Raw genomic sequence first — 9508 nt, 5'->3', positions numbered from 1 at the left:
TAACGAGGAAGTTTCTTCAAGAATTTTAAGATGAACAAGATTGGACCACGAACTTACAAACTGAAATAGGTAGTCAATCTTACAATTCTTACATAAGACATTATAGGAATACATAACCTATTACCTATGTACTTATGTATGTAAGTACATACCCGTTCATTAGGTATTTTGTAGAAAAACAGTTAGAGGTTTTCTAACACAGCTTCGACCATGTGCTGTCCTTTACGTGGGAACAATATTATCAATTATGCCAGCGGTCTCCAAAATTGACCATCAGGGGTGGATTTTATAAACCTACTTTTTGGCCCGAACAGTAGTAAATACCTCTTAGCTAATAGCCGTGTTAAGCCTATACACATCAAATTGAACTTAAAAAGCTGTTTGTGCGCAGGTATCATTTCAACCTGAAGGATTGAGGTGATGTGGGTTCAAATCCCGGCAAGGGTGAATTCTTTTGGTCAAACTTTACGTTCACGAATAGGTGAAAGATTTGAAAGAAGATTACTCGTATAGATTTTTTTTATGCATATGTATATAGGCCAAGAAAAATAGGTACCTAATTTTCGAAAGCTGCCCCCCCTTTCACGAGAGGCTGGCTACGCCCTTGGCTGTTTGTGCGCAGGTATCATTTCAACCTGAAGGATTGAGGTGATGTGGGTTCAAATCCCGGCAAGGGTGAATTCTTTTGGTCAAACTTTACGTTCACGAATAGGTGAAAGAAGATTGTAGATTTTTTTTCCCCCTGTATGTTTGGATCCCCCTGTATATTTTGTCAGGTGAGTTACATGTGTCACATAACAAGAAGGTAAGTGATCTATTATATCTACATCAATATCTACAAAATCTACATATACGTACATAGGTATCTCACAATTCTATTTAGCATTATCTCTACCGTCAAGGATATTATATTACCCAAGATTAGGAAGGTATAGGTATGGGACAGTCGACATTAAGGATAGGTGAGGGAAACACTTTCCTCGCAGGTCTTCCTGAGTCAGCGTGCCTCAAACTTCGTCCCTGCGTGCCTCAAACTTCGTCCCTTCACAGCAGAACATTTTTTAAAGCCTTTCCTGGCAGGATTATTCCTAAGGCCCGCCTGCACTTACGCTCAGACCGTGTGACAGACCGCGTTCATACAGACCTAGGTAGGTCTGTCAGACGCTCTCAGGGTGCGTGGCTGGCCTAAGAACTAGTATTTTACCTATAGTCATAATTCATAAACATACAGGCCCCTTAAAAGGATTTTATTGAGGGGGGGCGAAGGTCCAAACAGTGGTTCAGTCTACAGTAAAAGAGCTATGCCAATCCATGAAGAGCATGGATGATGGAAATTAGTACCCTACACGCCTTACACTTGAATTTAGACCACGCTACGCCACTGATGAACACCTAGTCACATTAACTACAATATCTTGTCTACAACTACGATCATGTCAATTCACACCAAATCAGGTACCTATTGATATCAATATCATTATATCAATTCAGGCATCAGACATTTTTTTGTATGCTCAGGCCAGCCTCTCATTATCAGGTACACCTGATGTCAGTTTTACCTGTGCCCTAAATCACCAAAGTATGGAAAAGTATCTTACAAGTGTAATAGCCAATGGAAAAGCAGAATTTTCAATTTGGACGAATCATATTGAAATATGGAATTGTAAATACTTTTTCATACTTTGGTGATTTAGGGCACTGATAGTGTGTGGCAGCAATAATATGTCTATGAGGCAAACTGATGGAGAACTGATACCTAGGTACCTGATGGAAATTCAATCAGTTCCAACTGACACATGAGAGATCTGATGATTGTGTGATGGTTCTATCAGGTACGCCTGATCTGTTACCAGTTTTCAACATCTTTGGGCAGCCACTCCCTATCAGGTAGACCTCATGACATCAGGTCTACCTGATAGTGTGTGTGCTCATTAGGTGTCAGGTATACCTGATCCGGTGTACTTGTCAGATCTACCTGATAGTGAGTAAGTAAAGAGCAAATCAGAAACTGATCCCTGATATGGATTAAAGATTGAATTGGTTTGAATATACTTCCATATACAAACATGGTAAAAATAAAATGCCTTATTAATTTTCTCATTTGATGAGTTCAATGAAACACTGGTTGGTCAGGGTCTCTCACAAAAGTCACTGATCTCTTAAAAATAAAATGCCTTATTAATTTTCTCATTTGATGAGTTCAATGAAACACTGGTTGGTCAGGGTCTCTCACAAAAGTCACTGATCTTGATATCCTAGGTTCTAATTCTAGGCAGGTACCTACCACAAGATTTAATTACCTTACCTCTACCACCAAGTCTAGAGAACCATCAATCAGGAATCAGGCTTCAATCAAGAAAAGACGACACTTGTTGACAGCAAATGTAAAGTAAAATAATAAATCGTAATTAAAACTGTTTATTCTGAGCTAGATTTGATTGCTTGAGCTGGATTCAGTTGATTCATTTGATAACAGATAGCAGTTCTTACCATGGAGGTATAGGTATGAGCTCCTTGGTTTTTAGCCCGTCCTTCCTTTAATTACAATAGTAATAATAAAAGGTATAGTGGATGGACTATTATATTAACTTTGGAGTTGTCTGTGTGTCTGTCAGTCTGTCTGTTCCCATAGAAGGACTTATCCAAACCTGGTCAACCTATATATATCAAATTAAAGGTCTTTTTACCAGGAACACAAAAATGGTGGTGCAAATTTTGTCCAGAAAACCAGAAAGCCAAAAAAATGGTTTTTGGGGGATTTTCTCACACAAATGAGCTCTGATCTTGAAATTTGTCACGACAACCTATGAACTTAAAGTGAGAAAGTTTTAGATAACACGTCACTACTTCAGTCAATAATTTAAGACCAGTTTTAGCATCACCTATGTTAAGCTACGCCAAGCAAGGCCAATAAATGGATGGGTGTCTTAAATATCTTGCATTTTAAATTGGTTTTCTAGAGGCATTTTACATTTTGCATTTCAAATTGGTTTTCAAAAGCATTTTGCACATCTCTGGTACTTATTAGGAAACATTAAAAGGAATAAAGGGAGAACGGCGATAGCATTCAACGTGCTATCGCCGCTGGTCGGTGTTACTAAACATAAACACTAAACAGAGACAGACTAATAAAATGTAACTTACAGTTTCTGTAAGTGTAAACTGCTAAACTCAGATGATGATGATGATGATGATGATGATGAACAGGTTTTTGTATACCTAGCGGTCACATGTAACTGCACAATATCCACAACTCTAAACTCTAAACAAACTTACAAGAACATTAAAAGGAATAAAGGGAGAACGGCGATAGCATTCAACGTGCTATCGCCGCTGGTCGGTGTTACTAAACATAAACACTAAACAGTAACTTACAGTTTAAAATGTAACTTACAGTTTCTGTAAGTGTAAACTGCTAAACTCAAACTCAGATGATGATGATGATAATGATGATGATGATGAACAGGTTTTTGTATAGCGGTCACATATTATATATGTAACTGCACAGTGCACAATATCCACAACTCTAAACAAACTTACAAAATAAACAAGATTGGAATTTTGAAGTTTCCCGGGTCCCGGGCAGGAGGGGAGGGGACCCTCTTCCCCTCTCAATGCGTTGTGCTGCGCATAACGTCACACATGGGCCTCGTTCCCGAAATCAACGTACCTAAATATTAATATGTACCATGTACCTTTCTACCCCTGGACAGTTTTGGAGCAGACTCTTCTCAAAGAAAATCAGTAGGTAAGTGTACTCGATGCCGGGGTTTACCAACTCAAGGTTGAGAATTTGAGATGAAACGAGGATTTCCCTATTCTTAATACCCTGGTCAACCTCGAATTGAACTCAAATCCTGAGACAATCCACAGTGGTAAAACTCGACTTAAACCCACATGTCCGTCCTAATACTTTTCAATGTAAATTTAAGCTGTTTTTTTTTTTTTTAATTAAGGAGCGCGGTAGCGCTCCGCCCCGCCATGTCAAGAAAGTTTGACCGCTTATTATTAGGGGAACTGTAACTGCCGCGTGGTCTTATCGCCCCGAAAGAGATCAATTATCTTATTTATTTTTTGACATACCAGCCTCCTTAGCTTGGAAGGTAGTCTGCCTTGTAAGCTCTAGGTCGCTGGTTCGATTCCCCTTCGGGGCGATCTTTATCCTTAAAAGATAAAGTAGATTCACCTTTTTCTATCGACGGGCGTCGACTATGTGTGAACATTGCTTAAGACTCTTAAGAGAAGCACCTAAATTCTTAAATATCACCTCTCAATTACCTATTAGATTATTACCTACCCAATCACGTAAGTTGTGACTTGCTGGCAATTTACAAGTACCTGATTGCAAAATCATTTATCATTGACAAAAACATTTTTTGCATGCTGCATTACTTCATCAGATACCTAATCATCTTATATTATACATATATCTAATGACAGACTGACAACACCGAAGCGAATACAATAGCCCGTCCACTATACCTTTTTTTATTACTATCATAATAATAAAGGAAGGACGGGCTGAAAACCCTAGTATTATTTTAATACCCTAGTATTATTGTTTCCTAAGGGACTGACAAAAACAATAGCCACGAGTAGACAAAATTGTTCTCCCATGACTAATAGGTAATTGTTAATATTAGGTAGGTACCTAGATATTAGTACTTAAATATTCCTGAACCTATGCCTCGGAGTAAGCTTTTTGGGTATGAATAATTCCTTATCCTATACGAAGGAAAGTAATGTATTTGACCAAAAAAAAAAGAAAAAAATACAAGCAAGCTACCCGAGGCCTGCTACACTGTGAACTATGAAGTTAAAAATTACAATCGCCCGGTAACCAGCATCAATCTTTCTTGACCAGCTTCAAGATCTCTGTGATTTTTGTTTTGGCTCTCCGTCTATGTCTGCTATGATCTGGCTCACCGTCTATGTCTGCTATGATCTACACATAGTCGACCTCGTCGACCGACGAGATGAAGAGGTGAATAGTGTACCTAAAAAATAGGTAATACCTTATTATGTAGGTAGGTACGTACCTACATACCTACTACCTAAGCAGATAGGTAACTATTTTTCCCCTTTTTTTTAAACTTTAAATTGCTACTTCTAAGGATTCCACGTTCATTTCTTTCTTTGTTTTCAAATTTGTTATAGAAACCTACGTAGGTATGTTAAATAAAAATTTAGGCAAGCACTTTTATCTGGAAATTACTGGTGAAAAAAAAAGGTAGAGGGAACCATAACAAAACGAGGTCTTCCTCGAAATAGAAGAGAAAAGGACAGGATAGGAGAAAACCAGCCGTTCCGAGAACGAACCTTATCTGTTTAGGATAAAGTTCACCCTGGGCGGGATTTCAACCTTCAGAGTTAAGCTAGCTAGTTCATAAAATTTTTAATAATAATAATAGTGCTTATTTATACTGCTTGCATAGGACTGAAAAGTCCCTTTACTCCAGCAGTAGGCTACTACTATTATTGTGGTCAAATTCTCAAATTATATTGAGGATAAAATTCCATACCTCGGCCGGGACGCCCTCCTGTTTACCAGGCGAGCGCCTTGACCACTACACCACCGAGGCAGGTTTAAGTTATTCTCTCTCCTTAGGTACCTATTATATCAGAGATTCCGAATATAATGTTAGGTCAAATGTTAGAGATTGATCTTAGGTCATTTTTTGTCACTATTATGTTACATATCTGATTAACTTGGAGGTGGGAGGTCAACTATTTGTGGATCCGTGCCTAACAATAAGTTAAAAATATGTATTGTGGTGTTTTTGTGATTTTGTAAAAAGGGTTAGTCCCGTATAGGTGGGTGTAGTTCATAAAAAATATATATATAGGTATATATATTTAAAAAAATGAAAAATAAAAAAATAGCTTAAAACTAAAAAGAGAATTGTTTACTTTCAATAACCACACTCCACACTGAAACAAATCAGAGAACGGGCTCTAGTCTTGATTTTAAATCATTACATGAAAGTAAAATCAAATCAAGAATAATTATAATAAACTGAATATTAAACAAATGCATATTGCATTAACTTTAATTCAGTGGCGTATCCTCTATTGAAGCTGATGCTTAGCTATGCATCAGCAACATTTTCATCGGAAAAATTGTTTCACAAGAATTTAGAAAATGTTTCTAGACAATCTAGCAACTTTTGTTTCTCTCCAGACTTATTTATGAAAACTTTTTTCTTGTCTTCAAAGTGTATGGCTACTATGCATATTGCATTAACTTTAATTCAGTGGCGTATCCTCTATTGAAGCTGATGCTTAGCTATGCATCAGCAACATTTTCATCGGAAAAAATGTTTCGCAACAATTTAGAAAATGTTTCTCGACAATCTAGCAACTTTTGTTTCTCTCCAGACTTATTTTTATGAAAACTTTTTTCTTGTCTTCAAAGTGTATGGCTACTATACCTAGGTTTTATCTTGAAAGTTGCTCAACATTCGAAACATTTGTTTCGCAACATTTATTTTGTTCCACTGTTGCGAAACAAATAATTCCGGTGTGTGCTTCTGTATAACTTTACTCGAGTATGTATTCTGTATTACTTTACTCAAGTATGTATTCTGTATAACTTTACTCGAGTATGTATTCTGTATTACTTTACTCAAGTATGTATTCTGTATAACTTTACTCGAGTATGTATTCTGTATTACTTTACTCAAGTATGTATTCTGTATAACTTTACTCGAGTATGTATTCTGTATTACTTTACTCAAGTATGTATTCTGTATAACTTTACTCGAGTATGTATTCTGTATTACTTTACTCAAGTATGTATTCTGTATAACTTTACTCGAGTATGTATTCTGTATTACTTTACTCAAGTATGTATTCTGTATAACTTTACTCGAGTATGTATTCTGTATTACTTTACTCAAGTATGTATTCTGTATAACTTTACTCGAGTATGTATTCTGTATTACTTTACTCAAGTATGTATTCTGTATAACTTTACTCGAGTATGTATTCTGTATTACTTTACTCAAGTATGTATTCTGTATAACTTTACTCGAGTATGTATTCTGTATTACTTTACTCAAGTATGTATTCTGTATAACTTTACTCGAGTATGTATTCTGTATTACTTTACTCAAGTATGTATTCTGTATAACTTTACTCGAGTATGTATTCTGTATTACTTTACTCAAGTATGTATTCTGTATAACTTTACTCGAGTATGTATTCTGTATTACTTTACTCAAGTATGTATTCTGTATAACTTTACTCGAGTATGTATTCTGTATTACTTTACTCAAGTATGTATTCTGTATAACTTTACTCGAGTATGTATTCTGTATTACTTTACTCAAGTATGTATTCTGTATAACTTTACTCGAGTATGTATTCTGTATTACTTTACTCAAGTATGTATTCTGTATAACTTTACTCGAGTATGTATTCTGTATTACTTTACTCAAGTATGTATTCTGTATAACTTTACTCGAGTATGTATTCTGTATTACTTTACTCAAGTATGTATTCTGTATAACTTTACTCGAGTATGTATTCTGTATTACTTTACTCAAGTATGTATTCTGTATAACTTTACTCGAGTATGTATTCTGTATTACTTTACTCAAGTATGTATTCTGTATAACTTTACTCGAGTATGTATTCTGTATTACTTTACTCAAGTATGTATTCTGTATAACTTTACTCGAGTATGTATTCTGTATTACTTTACTCAAGTATGTATTCTGTATAACTTTACTCGAGTATGTATTCTGTATTACTTTACTCAAGTATGTATTCTGTATAACTTTACTCGAGTATGTATTCTGTATTACTTTACTCAAGTATGTATTCTGTATAACTTTACTCGAGTATGTATTCTGTATTACTTTACTCAAGTATGTATTCTGTATAACTTTACTCGAGTATGTATTCTGTATTACTTTACTCAAGTATGTATTCTGTATAACTTTACTCGAGTATGTATTCTGTATTACTTTACTCAAGTATGTATTCTGTATTACTTTACTCAAGTATGTATTCTGTATTACTTTACTCAAGTATGTATTCTGTATTACTTTACTCGAGTATGTATTCTGGTATTCCATCCCTTACACGTGCGGTCTCATTTCAAGGTTAGAATTACCAATCAAGTCAGAGGCTCAGAGGAAACTTTGTTGGGAAACTTAACATTCCTGTGTCTACTCTATGTCTCTATGAATAGTTATTAGAACAAGGTGGTTCAGGCCCGTATCACCAAGGAGGGGAGGGGGGCGAGAATTCAAACAGTGGCTTATTGGGGGAGGGGAGGAAGAAACAAAAGTTCAAGGGGGGTTAAGGGGGCCTGTTCCCTAAATACAGCCCTGAGGGGGGTATTACATTACATTGAAAAACAAGAATCAGTATTACGTTGGTGTAACACAACTTGAATCCCATATTTTCCGAGACATATGTATGTAATTATGTACCTATTACCCAAGTTTAAAAAAAAATTGTACGAGGTAGGCACTAGGTCTAAGTCTAGGTTATTAAACCAATAAAATAGAATAGGATTGAACAGTCCCTTTACCCCGGCAGTCTAAACAAGGTCTCGGGTTAATGAAAAATACATTACGACTAACAATTCAGTATAAAATATCTACAAGAGACCTTGTTTAGACCACTGGAGTAAAGGAACTTTTCGGCAGTCTAGTCAGCTTCTCGGGTAGCACGCCTACCTTGTAAGTTGTAAGCTATAAGTGGGCTCGATTCCCGCCCTGGGAGAACTCCTAAAGCCTAAACAGATGAGATTTCAATAGGGGGAAATGAAAAACAGATCGCTTTTTTTGTTTTACAATATTATTTTATTCACTGCCATACCGGGTTTCGCCAGTTACGGCATCTTCAGTTTCATTTTCCCCTATTGATTTTAATTTGTTTTACCAAGTGTTGTGTATACCCTTGAAAGTTCTAAGTTTTTAACATTGTATAGATGAGATTTGTTGGAACGGCTGTCTAAAATTGGAATTATGATTTTTTGTTCAGGAAATCTGTTCTTCCTATTGTAGAATAGACCCTTTTATTTAGAATAAATACCAAAATGTAACGAGGAAGTTTCTTCAAGAATTTTAAGATGATGAACAAGATTGGACCACGAACTTACAAACTAAAATAGTCAATCTTACATTTCTTACATAAGACATTATATGATTATAGGAATACATACCTATTACCTATGTACTTATGTATGTAAGTACATAGCCGTGCATTAGGTATACTTAGGTATGTATGTCTGTCTACAATAGTCTGTCTGTAGGTAGGTTGTCCTCGAAAAAGTTCAAATTCAAAGATTACGATTACATAAGAAATGAATTATCAAAAAAACTGGTCCCCAGTCGAAAAACCAGAATGACCTGCGAAGCGCAGGGTGCGGCGATAGCATCATAGCACATTGAATACATCAGTTTAAAGTTGAGCAATGTTGTTCATGGTACTCAGACTGGGTGTGGTTAATGTGAGTTTTCTTTTTGTAAATGCAATTTCTTTGTGTTATTAT

At 35.8% G+C, this 9508-nt stretch overlaps 1 long non-coding RNA gene across 3 annotated transcripts; it reads right to left on the bottom strand.

Annotated features, from left to right (window-relative positions):
• Positions 1 to 2275: 2275 nt before the first annotated feature.
• LOC113468428 lies at positions 2276 to 3620 on the bottom strand. Of its 3 annotated transcripts, none has more exons than XR_003392183.1 (2): positions 3376 to 3620; positions 2276 to 2535 (listed from the first exon to the last, which is right to left on the bottom strand). It is a non-coding gene; the product is annotated as an uncharacterized LOC113468428 (long non-coding RNA). The 3 variants fall into 3 exon arrangements; XR_003392182.1 differs by having other exon boundaries at positions 3395 to 3620; XR_003392184.1 differs by lacking the exon at positions 3376 to 3620 and adding an exon at positions 3145 to 3282.
• Positions 3621 to 9508: the final 5888 nt, after the last annotated feature.

Source organism: Diaphorina citri, unplaced genomic scaffold (assembly GCF_000475195.1).
Source record: "Diaphorina citri unplaced genomic scaffold, Diaci psyllid genome assembly version 1.1 scaffold732, whole genome shotgun sequence".
In the NCBI taxonomy this organism is placed as follows: Eukaryota; Metazoa; Arthropoda; class Insecta; order Hemiptera; family Psyllidae; genus Diaphorina; species Diaphorina citri.
The sequence above is the reverse complement of the archived record's forward strand: the minus strand, read 5'-3'. Positions and strand labels throughout refer to the sequence as shown.